This window comes from Bidens hawaiensis, unplaced genomic scaffold (assembly GCF_021521415.1).
Source record: "Bidens hawaiensis isolate Kalapana, Puna unplaced genomic scaffold, B.hawaiensis_p1.1 tig00058982_1, whole genome shotgun sequence".
Classification (NCBI taxonomy): domain Eukaryota; kingdom Viridiplantae; phylum Streptophyta; class Magnoliopsida; order Asterales; family Asteraceae; genus Bidens; species Bidens hawaiensis.
Window position 1 is genome coordinate 16,862 of NW_027500626.1, and position 17,976 is coordinate 34,837.

The following is a 17,976-nucleotide window of genomic DNA, read 5'->3' on the forward strand; positions in this document are numbered from 1 at the left end:
ATTTTTTCAGTTAATAGGAAAATGTCGCAATTGTTGTCTGAAAATTATATAGGTATTGAGCGCAGTCACTCTCGAGGTATTTCTCTAAACAAACTACCGGTCACCACTGAAGTTTCTTTATATATTAACCCAACGTTTGATTTTTAGATAAAACCTCGCATTTTTTAAACAAATACTAGTCGAATACTAAAAGATTTGTTGATAAAACTCATTGAAGGGGGGCTATTTGTAATAATGATACACTTGTTTAAACCAAAAAAAAAACAACGGGATTACCATTGGGTTTAGTGTTTGGAAACCATCTAACATTCATTCGGTTCATAACTCAAATTCACTGTCTTACCGAGTCAACTAGAGACCACCAGCCACCACTAAGCACACACTGTCATCCGCCGTTGTTGGCCACCATCCTGGAGACCACTGGCCACCACACACGGGACAACGCCTTCAACCTTGGAGACACCACACACACCGCAGCATCGAGTAACCGCACTCTTCCCCTCGCATTATCATGAATATTTTAGGTATTTGTTGGTTAAAAACTTATTAGTTTTTATTATTATTATATATTATAAAAACAATCATTTGAATGAATGAAGAACAATTAATTTTAGATATCATATTGTTTGATCCAACCCAAACCGGATCGGCGACCTACACCGAATCATCGACCCGACCTTAACTGAATTGCAGAATCAAAATTTTTTAGATCCGTAACTTCGATCACCGCTGAGACTCAGCTCAAGCTTCGCCATTGATGAAAATAATCATCTTTCCCATCTCAAACTATATTTCACCCATTTTATATTCTTTTTAATATTTTTAATGGAACTGTTTTCAAATTAAAATAACATAATATGAAATAAAAATAACATTCAATATAAATTAAAAAAAATACAAGACATGCAAAAATTAAAATAAAAAAATTAACGGTCAAATGATCGTCAACACACAGTGATCAGCCCAGTTGCGGTGGTATTTCACGTATATCACGTGAACATGGAAACTCATCACGGGAGCTGTCACACCCCGACCAAAGACGGCGGAACATGCCGGGGTGCAACCGATTGCCCAAAAACACAAGACACTATTTAAAGTGACAATATTTATTCAACTCATTTTATTTCATAAATCAGTAATCAACACATCTCGTTCACACAAACAAATTGAATACAAGTAACAATTATATTATTCGTTTTACTAATATCCTAACAGTCTTGGTAACGTTTTCGTCAAGTCCTCAAGTCAACAAAAGTCAAACCTGTAACATTTCATAAAATAAAGTTTATCAACACAAAGGTTGGTGAGCAATTCATAAGTTTGAACATATAGGTATATAGTAATAAAAAGCCACAAAACTTGTATACGAAACAATAGATAAACGCAACAACTTGGATAAAATAGATATCGCTAATAGTTTTACGTTAGCGACACCTAGCTATAAGGGGATGCCAAATAGTCTAGGATTTTATAGTTATCACTATTTAAAGTGACAATATTTATTCAACTCATTTTATTTCATAAATCAGTAATCAACACATCTCGTTCACACAAACAAATTGAATACAAGTAACAATTATATTATTCGTTTTACTAATATCCTAACAGTCTTGGTAACGTTTTCGTCAAGTCCTCAAGTCAACAAAAGTCAAACCTGTAACATTTCATAAAATAAAGTTTGTCAACACAAAGGTTGGTGAGCAATTCATAAGTTTGAGCATATAGGTATATAGTAATAAAAAGCCACAAAACTTGTATACGAAACAATAGATAAACGCAACAACTTGGATAAAATAGATATCGCTAATAGTTTACGTTAGCGACACCTAGCTATAAGGGGATGCCAAATAGTCTAGGATTTTATAGTTATCGTTAATTGCATTACGTTAACGACACCTTGCCATGAGGGGTTGTCAAATGGTCTGGGATTTATAGTTCCATAATCCAAAAGCGATAAACACATAAGCATGTAAGCATAAAACACCAAATCGAGCAATTATTTAAGTAAGTATACAATCACGTTTGTATGTTTAAGATTTAAGTATAAAGCATTTAGTTTGATAAGTATGAAATGTCACCCAAAAACGAAAGATGGAAAACGGGGTATGAAAGTACTCACCTCGATTGACGAATCGAGAACTAATAAATGATCGACATAGAGAAAACTTGTGAACGAAACGAACGAATCTGACTTGAAAGCTAATTGAAAAAGAATAAATAATATATTAATGAACTTTAACTTTAGTTGAAATTACATTGAAACATTGAACGAGAAGGTTCGGTTGTTAATCGGGTTACCGGTTAATTTGTTAACGATTAGAGACTCGTACTTAATTAATAATTTAAATAAAATAATATTATTTTATTAGGCTTTTAAATAACTAAACCAATATTAAATAGAAACAAGACGGGTTTAAATCAAGAGTTCGGTTTTATAAAAATGAATAGATAATAAAGCTTATAATGATGTTATTAATGATAAAGATAGTAATGATAATAATAATTCTAAAATATGTTATATATATATATATACATATAAGATAATGACGATAATAATACATAATAATACTACCAATTGAGAATTGTTGTTAAAACTAATAATAGTAGTGGTAATAATAAATATAATAATAATTACTTTTGTTGTTAAATACATTATTAATAGATTTATAAATTTTAATAATAATTATATGTGTCATATTAAAGATAATAACTAGTACTTATAACATTTTAATAATAATAATTATTAGTGATAAAAATATAATTTGAGTAACGATGACGTTAAATGGCAACTAGCTCGACATGGGTTTCGGTTCAATAAAACAAGTAGATAATATTTGTATCCAAAAGTAATAATATTCATAGAGATTGATAATAATAATAATAATAATAATAATAATAATAATAATTTGATTTATTAGTAGTTAATAAGAACATCATTAAGTAGTATTCACAATAATAATGATACCATACTTAATTTTGGTTCTGTTTCTAAACGAGTTCACCATATTAAAGATCTATTAATAAATATGACATTAATAGTACCAATAGTTAAAATTAATAATAATATACATCTTTATAAGGAGTTAATAATAATAATAATATAATTTAGATAATAAATATGGTGTTAATAAAAAATAGTAATATTAACTTGAATAATTTTTTCAACAAAGACAAACCGAAGCCTAAATTAATTTACCTATTAGATGTTCATTTGGTCGTCGGAGATGAAGGCTTCCGGAGACGTGGTGGATCACCACCATCGTGCTTCATACGCTGTCGCTGGAGCCAATTCTGGCCGCCAAAGGCGCGCTGGAAAAACGAATTAGCGAAAGAGAGAGTGAGAGAGAGAAACGGAATGAGAGTGAGAGAGAGAGACGGAGAGAGAGAGTGAGTGAGAGAGAGAGAGAGAGACGGAGAGAGAGAGTGAGAGAGTGTGTGACAGGGAGAGAGAGGTGGTGTACCGGTGGCCAGAAAGACGACCCGGAGAGAGTAAAGAAAGGGGTTTTGGGTGCGGGGGTTACCGAAGAACCGAGAGAGGGAAGGAGAGTGGTGGCGTCGCAGTTACGGGGGGAGAGGGTGGCCGGAATCGGCATCGCCGGCTTCTCGCCGGAAAAGTGGGTCCGCCGGTAAACGGCTAGGGGGGTGGCGGCTGGATGTTTAATATGTTAGGGTTAGGGTTTTATTTATATATATGGTTTATAAATGTTTAACTTTGGTCCCTCATGTTTGATATTTAGTTACAAATGATTTAAATATTGTATAGCTTGAAGGAAATCCACTTTAGTCCCTAAAGTTTATTTAACCGAGCTTATAAATTATAAATAACTGTATTTTTACAAACCCCACACACGCTAGAGTTATAACATCAATAATTTGATAAATTGTCAGTTCGGGTTTACAAGCTTAACCACAACTACGAAGTATAATTTATTAAAATAAAACGCGAAAAAATCGACATGTTACCAAATGATTACAAAATGAATATAAAACGAGACCCGAAATTGACGAATGTCACAATATCCCCAACTTTTTGGAAATTTCGTCCCGAAATTAAAATAAACTTTAAGAAAAGTAATTATTAACGAATATCGTTTTTAGTAAGATAATTGAATGAACAATTTTAAGTAAAAGAATAACGTTAAATCCTTGTATGATTCGAAAAACGCTACAAATTAGAAACATAATAAATGCACTTATATATAGGATGTACCGGCGGCGTATCCATCGTGCCCTTATCATGATTCGCATTTCTATCGTTTTTCTGCCATCATTCTCGGGTCTGAGTTATCGCACACAACCGCACTTACTATGGCTTTCATACGGGGTGTGCACCCATAATTATTTAGATCGTCGTGTGGTCCACATGGTTCGTCTCATTGTGTGGTTTAAAAGACGTATTTATTTTTTTGAAATCCTAAACATTTGAATCGTGCAAAAATCTGTTGAATTTTACACATATTGTTAAAATAATACCCGCGGTTGGAAATTCTGGGGTTGACCTTTTAAACAAGTAGGAAAATGGAATAAATAATTGAAACAATTTAAATCTTAAAGTATAGCCAAGGTGAAAATAACTATTTTGGTTTAAATAAGTAAAGACGATCAAATAAATAAAATCTAGGGTAGACAATTACGAAATGAGGATTGAAGTCAAATGTCCTCAGCGTGAAGAAATAAGTAAATCATTAAAATCTATGGTTTAAAGTCGGGTCACTAAATTAGTATAAAATCCGATGAGTGAAATTTTAATTATGGGAACTCCGATAAATGGAAGTGAGAAGTCCAATAAATGAAAACGAGAATCCAAAGAGTGGAAAATGAAAAATCCGATAGGTGTAAATGAGAAGCCCAATAAGTGAGTACATGAGGTTGGGGTAAACAACGTTACAATTAACAATAATGTCGTACAATGAGTTTCATACGTGTACAAACTTGAGGTTATAAGTAATTGAGAATACGATTTGCGTGAAATCACGAGAATGAGGTGAGTTTCTTTGGGGTGACGGATACGTGCATCAATATAAATAAAATAGTATTTGATTAATAACCAAAACAATCGATGAAATGTGATAAAACGTGAATACGACCACTATTGTGAAACCATTTATATAATCGTCATTATAATAACGGTTTCTAATAGCGCCAAAACTTGTAGACAGCCACACATAGGCCGTTAATAGATTAGATAAAATGATATAGAGTAATGTGTAGAATCGTGTTTACATAAATGCTCAAATATAAATAACATAGTCATGAAAACATCGTTTAAAAGATAAACAAGATTTTTGGCGAAGTTAAGGTTTTGAAAGTATCACATAACTTGTCATTGAATAGTTTGCATTCGGTCACGAAAATTCAAAACACAAAAATGAAATCTCATGTGCATAATATTGTCATCGAAACATCTCATCAAATGAAAAGAAAATCGTAATAATTGTGAGACTCGAATTTAAATATGTAAATCGCGTAGTGTATAATAGACTAAAATTGCAAATGAGGTCTTAAGCAAGGCCGTCTTATTGTTTCTAAGAAATGTATATACTAACAAGGCATCGCGGTAACGCATAGCTAGGGAAAATATTTAAATCATTATCGAATGTAAATCTTGTAAGCCAAATTGTTAAAGAAATTTATATACATAACGCCGTTGTGATAAGAATAATTTATGAAGAAATGATGCTTGAGATGATAAGAGGTAACAGTTCGCGTAAATCGTTATTGAACAAAACTCATGACACAAACTCTAGTATATAGGGTATTTATAAATGCGTCCCAAAAAGTTTTATGAAGTCACGATCATTGCGTTTATGCAAAATAAGGAAAGTTGTAATTTGTTATTGAATAAATCCCGCATTCAATATTCAAAATGAAACATCGTATTTATAAAGTCATTATGAGATTTATCACCTTAGGTGACAATATTTAAAATCTTGAAATCATACATGTAATCGTTTAATAATCTTTGAATACAAATCCTCATAATAGATTTTTGTTGTCATGACAATCTTAGATTTTTTTTTTCAAAGATGATTTATAAGATTTGGACATAATATGCAAATCGTTAATCTTGAAAGAGTTTATAATCTATAAGTGATTATTTGAATACATGAGGTTGTTATAAATACACTAATTGTATATACATACATAAAAAAAATTAAGGAAAAATGAAGCTTGCGTGTGTATGGAGAGCTTTTAGGCTTCGAATGGTGAATAGTTTGGAAATTTGGCGAATAGTGAGTATGTTTCGGTTGGCTTATTTTAGCTCGGGTTAAGTTGATGGGTTGGATAATTTGATCTTTACTAGTTTGGGTTGAGATTCAGTTTATACATGTATTTCGTAAGGAGTGTTTGGGTTGCTATTTGGATATCAAACTCTATGTTTGGATGTGAACGGTGTGGCGATATGGTTTGTGATTTGACATAGCATGGGTCGAAGGGTTCTGAGTCAAAGTTGGGTAAGCTTTGGTTATTATATGTTCAAGGCGTTCTGTGGGTGTGTTTGTCGGTGTCTTTGAAGTATTTGGATAGTGAGTTTGATAGGTTTTATGGCGTAAAAGTGTCAGTATTTATGGCTTTTTTGTTGGGTTGATTTTGTATATCTTGGATTTACGTGGGGTTGGAGTTGGTGAGGGTATAACTTTGGTATGTTAGGTTTCGTTCACCTTGGGGAAATATTTGATTGTATGGGAAAACTTTTGTAGTGTAAGGATGACTGGTTTAAGGTGGTAGCTCGGGATGAAATACGAGTGTTTAGAAGCTTTGTTGTTTTTCGGGAAATTTTGACTAATAATAGTATTAAGTTGAAATATCATAATTTATAAATAGTGCTTGAAACATTCATGAAATTTTGATAATTAAAATTACAAGTTATTATATATATAAATATATATGTTATATAAATAAAATTTTTGATATCCGAGCGTGTGAATCACACAATTTTTTTACTAAAAGTTTTCCACTAAAATGAGAGTTGTTAAGGTACGTCGGGACGGCTTAGGTTGTAAAATAATTTACAAGAAAATCTGAAATAAATCAACCCGCATAACGTAAATCGTTCTTGAAATGCTTAAAATTAAGTGGTGGAAGACATCATGGAAAAACTAAAGTAATAAAGTTTGCATTTTAAGGTTTATTGTAAAAAAATACAAGTTGATCGTCATGAGGAAGTAAAATAATTTAATTTTTTATTTTTATTTTTATTTTATTTTTTTAGGAACAAATTAAAATTTTGCTTATGAGGAAATAAATATAAAAAGAATATGTTAATTTAATGTCGGAATTTGTTATGAGGTATCAATATGAATGTTGAAAGTTTGCTTTGAGTATAAAAATTTTGCGTAATGAAAACTTTTACCAAGTTCGTTATTTAATATCATCTAACGAAAATATCATGGTAAATTAAAATGACCGGCATTGTAAATCGAGAAATCGACATAAACGATTTTTTTTTGTCTTTAAAATAGAATTTCTATGAAATTTTGCATAAGGATTTCAAGAAACTTACAAGCTATAAGTTTGTAAATTTTTTGAAAAGTCAAGGCGAAACTACCTTAGGAAATTTCAAAACGAGAAAAATCGTAAGATGCAAATTTTATTCGTGAAAATTTATAATGAACCAAGGATTGCATGGTGATAGTTGTTGTGAAAATAAATTTGGGTAACGAAAATTCTACCATGTGTACTATATAATATGGTGTAATTTAAAATGTTGTGAGAATTTAAATAATCGATATTGTGAAATGATAGTTCCAAAATGAACGGGGTCGTTATAAAAATAAAGATTTTTTATGGAAACTTGTATGAAAACTTTAAAGGCAAATTAAAATCTATATAATGGGAGTTTACTTAAGAATTTTAAGGAAAAATTTATCATAAAACCTTTTTAATATGATGAAATTCATATGATCAAAATTGGGTTTATAAATAGTCTTAATGAACAAATAACATACTAAAATCATTATGAATAGTTATATATATATACATATTTTTTTTCTTATATTGAATAGATGACAATAAACGAAATTGTAATAAAATCGTGGTGTGAAATCAATATGAGAAAATTCGTATAAAAACTTTACCATGTAAAATCAAAACATATTAGGATGAATTATAACGGTCAAGTAGAATTTTATAAACGAGAATTTTGCGATGAGAATTTATATGACAAAGTAAAAAAGGAAAAAATTGTTTAAATTTTTGAAATTTGTAAATAATGTCTTAAGATTTAAAGGCGGAAAAATCGTGCATGATCCACCATGACTTGATATTCCGACACTAAAACCTTTTTACAGAAAAAATACCTTGTTGGAATCTAAACATGTGAACGTACCACCGCGTCTTTTTCATGTTTTTGACTCAAATAACGATTGTAACAAATAAAATAAATCGGAATACAACGTCATGTCAAAACACTAGTCCACGAACCACCGTGGTTCTATTGTTTTAACACCGAAAATTAGGATGGTGAGCGGAACACTCGCATTCGACAACTTAAAATGGTCATCTCATATGAGACAATCTTTAAAGAGATTTGAAACAACGGGATCCAAGTTAAACTTATGATCCATAAAACACAATAAAAATAAAAAAAAACTAATGTTTTCGCGGTAAGACAAGGATACCTTACATTATTATGAAAGTGCATGTATGTGTATATATAAAATTAAACAAAATTAAGGTAAGGATACCATAGTATGTTTCGAGTATTTGTGTATATATACAATTTGATGAAATAAATAAATATATAAATAAACAAGTGCATTGAACATGCCGGGGTGCAACCGATTGCCCAAAAATACAAGACACTATTTAAAGTGACAATATTTATTCAACTCATTTTATTTCATAAATCAGTAATCAACACATCTCGTTCACACAAACAAATTGAATACAAGTAACAATTATATTATTCGTTTTAATAATATCCTAACAGTCTTGGTAACGTTTTCGTCAAGTCCTCAAGTCAACAAAAGTCAAACCTGTAACATTTCATAAAATAAAGTTTGTCAACACAAAGGTTGGTGAGCAATTCATAATTTTGAGCATATAGGTATATAGTAATAAAAAGCCACAAAACTTGTATACGAAACAATAGATAAAAGCAACAACTTGGATAAAATAGATATCGCTAATAGTTTTACGTTAGCGACACCTAGCTATAAGGGGATGCCAAATAGTCTAGGATTTTATAGTTATCGTTAATTGCATTACGTTAACGACACCTTGCCATGAGGGGTTGTCAAATGGTCTAGGATTTATAGTTCAATCATCCAAAAGCGATAAACACATAAGCATGTAAGCATAGAACACCAAATCGATCAATTATTTAAGTAAAGTATACAATCACGTTTGTGGGTTTAAGATTTAAGTAAATAAAGCATTTAGTTTGATAAGTATGAAATGACACCCCAAAACGAAAGATGAAAAACGGGGTATGAAAGTACTCACCTCGATTGACGAATCGAGAACTAATAAATGATCGACATATAGAAAACTTGTGAACGAAACGAACGAATCTGACTTGAAAGCTAATTGAAAAAGAATAAATATTATATTAATGAACTTGAACTTTAGTTGAAACTACATTGAAACATTGAACGAGGAGGTTCGGTTGTTAATCGTGTTACCGGTTAATTTGTTAACGATTAGGGACTCGTACTTAATTAATAATTTAAAATAAAATAATATTATTTTATTGGGCTTTTAAATAACTAAACCAATATTAAATATAAACAAGACGGGTTTAAATCAAGAGTTCGGTTTTATAAAAATGAATAGATAATAAAGTTTATAATGATGTTATTAATGATAAAGATAGTAATGATAATAATAATTCTAAAATATGTTTATATATATATAGATATATAAGATAATGATGATAATAATACATAAGAATACTACCAATTGAGAATTGTTGTTAAAACTAATAAATATAATAATAATTACTTTTATTATTGAATACATTATTAATAGATTTATAAATTTTAATAATAATAATAATTATTATTATAATAATTATATGTGCCATATTAATGATAATAACTAGTACTTATAACATTTTAATAATAATAGTTATTAGTGATAAAAATACAATTTGGGTAACAATGACGTTAAATGGCAACTAGCTCGACATGGGTTTCGGTTCAATAAAACAAGTAGATAATATTTGTATCCAAAAGTAATAATATTCATAGAGATTAATAATAATAATAATAATAATAATAATAATAATAATAATAATAATAATAATTTGCTTTATTAGTAGTTAATAATAACATCATTAAGTAGTATTTAAAATAATAATGATACCATACTTAATTTTGGTTCAGTTTCTAAACGAGTTCACCATATTAAAGATCTATTAATAAATATGACATTAATAGTACCAATAGTTAAAATTAATAATAATATACATCTTTATAAGGAGTTAATAATAATAATAATAATAATAATAATAATAATAATAATAATAATAATAATAATATAATTTAGATAATAAATATGGTGTTAATAAAAAATAGTAATATTAACTTGAATAATTTTGTTAACAAAGACAAACCGAAGCCTAAATTAATTTACCTATTAGATGTTCATATGGTCGTCGGAGTTGAAGGCTGCCGGAGACGTGGTGGATCACCACCACCGTGCTTCATACCCTGTCGCCGGAGGCGCGCCGGTAAAACGAATCAGAGAAAGAGAGAGAGTGAGAGAGAGAGAGAGAGAGAGAGAGAGACAGAGAGAAAATGAGAGAGAGAGAGAGATACGGAGAGAGATTGAGAGAGAGAGAGAGGCGGAGTGAGAGAGACGGAGTGAGAGTGAGAGAGTGAGAGGCGGAGTGAGAGAGACGGTGAGAGAGTGTGTGACGGGGAGAGAGAGGGAGGTGGTGTACCGGTGGCCGGTTTTCCGGTCGCCGGAAAGATGACCCGGAGAGGGGAAAGAAGGGGGTTTTGGGTGCGGGGGTTACCGGAGAACCGAGAGAGGGAAGGAGAGTGGTGGTGTCGGAGTTACGGGGGGAGAAGGTGGCCGGAATCGGCGTCGCCGGCTTCTCGCCGGAAAAGTGGGTCCGCAGGAAAACAGCTAGGGGGTGGCGGCTGAATGTTTAATATGTTAGGGTTAGGGGGTTTATATATATATATATATATATATATATATATATATATGTGGTATAACTTTGGCCCCTCATGTTTGATATTTAGTTAAAAATGATTTAAATCTTGTATAGCTTTAAGGAAATCCACTTTAGTTCCTAAAGTTTATTTAACCGAGCTTATAAATTATAAATAACTGTACTTTGACAAACACCACACACGCTAGAGTTATAACATCAATAATTTGATAAATTTCCGGTTCGGGTTTACAAGCTTAACCACAACTACGAAGTATAATTTATTAAAATAAAACGCTAAAAACTCGACATGTTACAAAATGATTACAAAATGAATTTAAAACGAGACCCAAAATTGACGAATGTCACGGGAGTGCCCTGGACGCTCGTTGTGATAACTTCGGTCACTTTGCGTATATGTGCTCGGAACGTATGAAGAAAAATGATGAATCTAATTTGAGCAAAATTGATGATTTTGATCCAGCTTTATTTATGATAAAAGGTGTCACACCCCGACCAAAGACGGCGGAACATGCCGGGGTGCAACGATTGCCCATAAGCGCATGACACTATTTAAAGCGACAATATTTAACAAACTCATTTCATTTCACAACATCGAAAATGTCACATAACCAAATATTCATAAGTCAAAAACAACAACATGTAACAAAATATAGCAAATCAAATATTGTTCATTTTTGCTAATATCCTAGAGGTATTTGTGACGTTTTCTTCTCCAAATTCCATAATCAACCTAGATGCAAACCTGTAACATTTCATAAAATAAAATTTATCAACACAAAGGTTGGTGAGCAATTCATAAGTTTGAACATATAAGTATATAATAAGAAAAGCCACAAAACTTGTATACAAAACAATAAATAAGAGCAATAACTTGGATAAATAGATAAAATCGCTAATAGAATTACGTTAGCGACACCTTGCTATAAGGGGATGCCAAATAGTCTAGGATTTAATAGTTATCGTTAATTGCATTACGTTAACGACACCTTGCTATAAGGGGATGCCAAATAGACTAGGATTTTTAGTTCCACCAACCGAAAGCGATAAACACATAGGCATATAATCGTAGAACACCAAATCGAGCATTTATTTAAGTAAAGTATACAATAACGTTTGTGGTTTAAGACCCAAGTATAAAGCATTTAGTTTAGATAAGATGAAATGTCACCCCAAAAACAAAATATAGAAAACGGGGTATGAAGTTACTCACGTTCAAGTAATAAACTTGAAAAGTTGGTAATTTGGAGATTTGCCGGAATGACGGATTAACGTATGAATCCTAAATAAAAGAAAGTCTTGGATTTAGAAAGGTTGTCTTGAAAATCTTTAAATAAAATAATTGTTGCAAAAAGTAAATAATTAAAGTTCAAGGTTTAAAATGTAGCTATTAAAAATTTATAATAATAACCCTTTAAAATGTAAGTTTGCTCGAAACTAGGTTAAAGTATCTAATCTCAATATTTACTTAACCTATGTTAAGTAATAATGTGAGAAAAATGCTAAATGTAAGTTTCTTTGGGACAAAGACACGAAAACGGGTCTTTAACGAGTGTTCGGGTTGTTGGTTTGGGTCTTGATAATTGGTCAAACTCAAAGTCAACTTTCCAAAATAACAAATGTTATGAGATAACTCAATAAAACTTAACCAAGTATGTAGATCTATTGTTTTAGAACTAATAACGCACGTTAAGCGAGTGTTCGGTTTTGTCGGTCCAAACTATGTTATGAGATCAAGTTGGATCTAACATTTCCAAGTACTTAAGAAAATAATTAAAATCAGTTTGTAAACTATTTTTAAAGAAATATACAAGTCTTGATAGCTAAAAACACACCTGTGTGTCTTAAGCGAGCAAAAATCGAATCGGTTCGGTTTCCATCTCACAATACGTGCCTTGATGGTTTCTACATGCCCAAATATCATAGATATAATGATGTATAAATAAAAATACTTAAGATTTACAACTAAAAAGTTGACGGGTGGTCCATGGGACAACCCTTAAGTGAGTTAATACCGTAATAATCATGTATTGAATTGGTTTATCTTGTGGAATTAGATGACTACGGTGTGTTCGGTAAATTGTAGATACAAAGGAGGTTCCGGGGCTATTATGGTGTATAACGATGAAACCAATGGAACCGACGCGTTAAGAAGATCAAACAAGTGAAGAAAATGATGTTTTGTGGCTGAAGTCCACCGTGGCTCACGGTCTACACCGTGAGCCACTGTCCAAATGAGCAAAAACAACAGAGGCCACCGTACCGTGGCCTCTGTGGACACCGTGGTCCACGGTGGAACCGTGGGCCACGGTCCAGTATTGCAAGAAGACCACCGTGACCCACGGTGGAGACCGTGGGCCACGGTCCAGATCGTAACTGCCGATTTGTTTTAGTTTATTACTCATTTTTGGGTTGTCTTTTCATTATCTTTTCAACCCAAACACCTTAGAGACGAATTTTGGAAAGAAAGTATAAGACTTTGGTGTTTATAATCATTCGTTTGGGTTTATGATTCGTTCGATTATCTTAATTGGGGTGATGATTAATCAAACGATGTGTGGCTAGTACTCTTTATGTTCTTTCCCGAATTGTAAGGTTTTCTAATTGGATATTGGTTAATCGTTTATGTTATTGATGAGATAGTATTTTGATCATATGATTATTTTGCTATGGTGATTGTGTGTTTGTTTTGTAATTGTTAGTATGGTATACGTGTTCTTGACTATCCTTTCTTGGTGCCATAGGAAATCGAGATTTAGTAGAAGAGAATTAGGGTTAACAATACTAAACTGATTTTTGAGTGATAACCTTGCGTTTTTGTAATCCAAGTACTTAGTCCTCTCTTATCACATCCAAACGCATTTTCACGAACTATAATTGTGTAGTTCATCTCACAAGTAAACATTAACTTTATCAACTTTGGAAACCTGAAATCGGGAGAGAGCATTCTTTCTTATATTGTTTAAAACTTGTTTATTATTTTAGTTATTTTTGTTAATCAAAACCAAGCAACCAACTCTTTGAAGTTACTTTTTGCACTTAGTTTAATTTAGATAAATAACAAAACTACTTGGTAACACAATTTCCACAAACTCCCTGTGTTCGATACCCGCTTATCGCTATTTATTAGTGTAATCGGTTTATTTTTGAGTGAGTCTTCGACCTCACGTCAAAAGTCAACAACAAGTCTTTTATGCAAAAGTTTGGTTTGGTTCAGTTTCCATCTCACAATGAGTTCATAGATGGTCTCCACATACCCAAGACTTGTAAATGTGACAAACAAACTAAAATGAGCAGAAGTTAAGCATAAATAATATGTGCAAACAAGTTATGTGTGTGTATATATATCAAGAACACGAAGTCCTCCATGAAGCCTTGCCTTACGATGTTCGAAACTTAACCAACCGGAGTCGAAGAAGTAACTACCAAAGGTAACAAGGGATGTGTATTATATATATGTTGTACCACCATAAACAAGTATTAATAAGACTACATAAGCTAATTAGAATGAAAGAAATAACTCAGTTTGACTTTTAGAAGTCAAACCTTCAAGAAAACTAAGAAAACAACCTTTAGATCTTTGAATTTGAGAGAGTTTTTGGTGTTGTAGCAGGGATTAATAGGTGGAAATGGTGGTGTATATATAGGGTAAGTTGAAAGGGTCAAGCATAAAGGGTTTTGCATGAAAATGGAATGGTTTGGTCACATGTTTACATAATTTGAAACAAAAAATGTGCAACTGATCTGACACTGGTTGCGCTGCGCGACGCCCTAGGGTGCCCCCCCGTCGCGCTGCGCGATTTCCAGATTTTCCAAGTTTTCAAAAATGGCAGTTTTGGCCCCCGAAGTTCGTTTTAAGTGATTTTTACGCGTTTTAAAGACCGAAATGAATGTTTTCAAGACACAACAAGTGTAAAACAATATTATAACATAAAATCCATCATTTTGATTATATCCAAGGTTTTGGTTTACAAAACGAGTCGGTTTACATAGTAAAACAAATGCAAAACGAATACAAATAAGACCCGAAATTGACGAATGCCACAAAAGGTTATCAACAAACGATTTTTTCTGAATGAAGACAGTAAAAGGTTATCAAAACTAAGCTAATGGAGAAATATGTTTGGTATCTCGACAACGGAGCATCGAATCACATGACGGGTAATAAAGTGTATTTTTATGAATTGAATGAACGAATAACAGGAATTGTGAAGTTCAGAGATAAATCTTGTATTGATATTCGGGGAAGGGTCGGTCATAATTGAAGGAACGATAGGGGAGTAGCGTCTGTTGACCGTGTCTATTACATCCGAGCTTACAGAGCAATATCATAAGTCTTGTTCAAGCAACGAAAAGTGGATGCGAAATTCACATAAAAAACAATTTGCTAATCATTAAAGATGGTAGAGGTAAGCCTTTGATAAAGGTGACAAGGACCAAAAACCGATTATACAAGATTAACCTCAAGATAACAAGTTTTGGTAAATGAGCTACCATTGGAATAAAGAATTTGCAGGCCGGGATCTTCAAAGAATTGGCGTGAAAGAAGACAAGCTGAGTGCGAGTTAGATTCCAATAAAAGATCCAAGTTCCAAAATTCAAAGTCCAAATAAGAGTGTTCAAAAAACTAAACGCATGGTAGAAAGATATTTAAGTCCACGGGAAGACGAATAATGATAAAACGAAACAAGTGTTTCTTCAAGCCAAATGGAGCCTAAAGAACATTTCAAGAGATCAAGAAAAGCCTCGTGAGAATCAAGAGAATGATGACAAGCATGAAGTTGAAGACCCGCCAATTTTGAATAGAAAATTAGGGGGAGAGTGGGATACAACAATTGGGGGGGGGGGGGTGGTAATTGTTGGCTTAGTTGTTGTTTGACCTGAGTGTATGACCCAACCCAAGAATTAAAAGGTGTTATTAATGAGTTGCTTAATGACCAAGTTAGGGTTATTATGCTTTCTTATTAGCTAAATTAGAGTTAACATTATAAATAGGGGTAACCGATTTAGGGATTGTCAAGATGAGGTGCAACCAAGTTTGGGTTCATCAAGAGTCAAACAGTGTTGGGGTTTGAGAGAATTGTAATCGTTTTTTTGACTTAGATTTTCTGATTAATATAAACGAGATTTATTAGTTTACGTTATGTTTAATTATCGATCGGGACTTGAAACCCGACCAAAAATCAATAAAAAACCGTCGAAACTCGACCATACCCGGAACTCTATGTGCACAAATAGGGTATTTTTAATACCCAGTTTGGGTATATAATCGGGGTTGGGTATGGAAAAATGGGTATTCAGAGAAACCAGGTTTGGGTATGGGTATTGAAGAGAAGAATCATACCCTATGTATCCGAGTATGGTATAATCAGGTACTAGAAATGGGTGTGAGCTTAGGGATTAATACCCGGTTTTAAAAAGTTTTTTTTTAATTATCTAATTCAAAAATAAATTCATTTAAAAATAATTAGTAAACATAATTAAAGAGATTACAATAACATAAATAAATTCATATAAACATTATTTGTTCCACGATATACAGATTTTAAAAACTTAAATATAAAAGTTGTAAAGTAAACATAAAAATATACTTTAGAAATTTAGATATTCTATCAGGTAATTAATAAAAAAGGTATCGGGTTTAACCGATTTAAGATAATCTCGTATATGCATACAGTTCCATGTATGGGTATTCAACTAAAATTGTATACCCTATACATATCATAAAGGTAGAGTTGGATTCGTTTTGGGTATAAAATATCGAGGCACAAAAAGAAATGGTTTCTTTCTTGTGTCCAGTTTCGGGTACATGCTTTTTCTTTAACTCTACCTGAAATTGGTTCCTACCCGACTCGGTTCTTGACTTTATTAACCAAATCCATAACCAATTTCTACTAGGTTCCGGTTCAATAAAAACCCGGTTTGTTCACCTCAACACAAAACAAGATTTGATCATTTGTTGAGTTGTTGGCATCTCCACTTTTATTTCATTGGAAATCCTGTCCAAGCCCAATTAACTACATACTGAAGTTCTACTAGAAGGCCAAAGGCCCGTTATAGTCCCGTTATAGTTATTAGGGTTAAGAACATTTTATAATCCTGACAGCTCATCTAAGTTTGCTTGTATGAAACTTTTGGTGTTTCCTCTCTACATAAACCCAAGGTCGCAAAAAACTTGAGCAGCGTCTAACATTAGGGTTTTACATATAAAACCAGCCGTTAAAATTCTTGTTTCATCTCTCACAACAATATTTTTATTTTTGCAACTCGTTAATTTAATTTTAGGCTTCGCTATCTGGTCGGCAAGAATCTGTTCAGTTTCTGCCCGACTCGTTCCCTTGAAGCAATATCAGTCGTGCTGTTCTAAACTTTCATATCTCGTCCGATCTTCGTTCGAGATTATTATTAGTGTAGCTACATTTATATATATATATATATATATATATATTCTTTTTTAATTGATTTTGATTTATATATTCAAGTTTTGGAGAATGATTGGCAATGATGAGCCAATACAGACCTGTAATGATTTGCGAACATGATCGCATCTTATGAACATCTAAGGGACTGAGCCTTGTTTTATTTCTCCAGATACTCTTAATCTCTTGTTTTAAGTTATTAATAAATTATTTCATACAGTATTTAACTATTTAGGTAAGATAGACATCACATATTGATAACTGTTGGTTACATCCAATTCTGGTAATCTAAAAGATTGTTTGAATTTGCTACAGTTAGGACTGTAACCTAACATTGAACTTTTTAAAGTTTGGTCAACTGTTTGTATACTGAAAAGCTGGGGTTTTAAAGTTCTAAATTTACAAAAAATTCATTACTTTTCTCTTTCCATT

At 32.2% G+C, this 17,976-nt stretch overlaps 1 non-coding gene across 1 annotated transcript; it reads left to right on the forward strand.

Annotated features, from left to right (window-relative positions):
* Positions 1-17,619: 17,619 nt before the first annotated feature.
* LOC143602475 (small nucleolar RNA SNORD25) lies at positions 17,620-17,702 on the forward strand. The gene has a single exon (XR_013147854.1). It is a non-coding gene; the product is annotated as a small nucleolar RNA SNORD25 (small nucleolar RNA).
* The last annotated feature ends 274 nt before the right edge of the window (positions 17,703-17,976 follow it).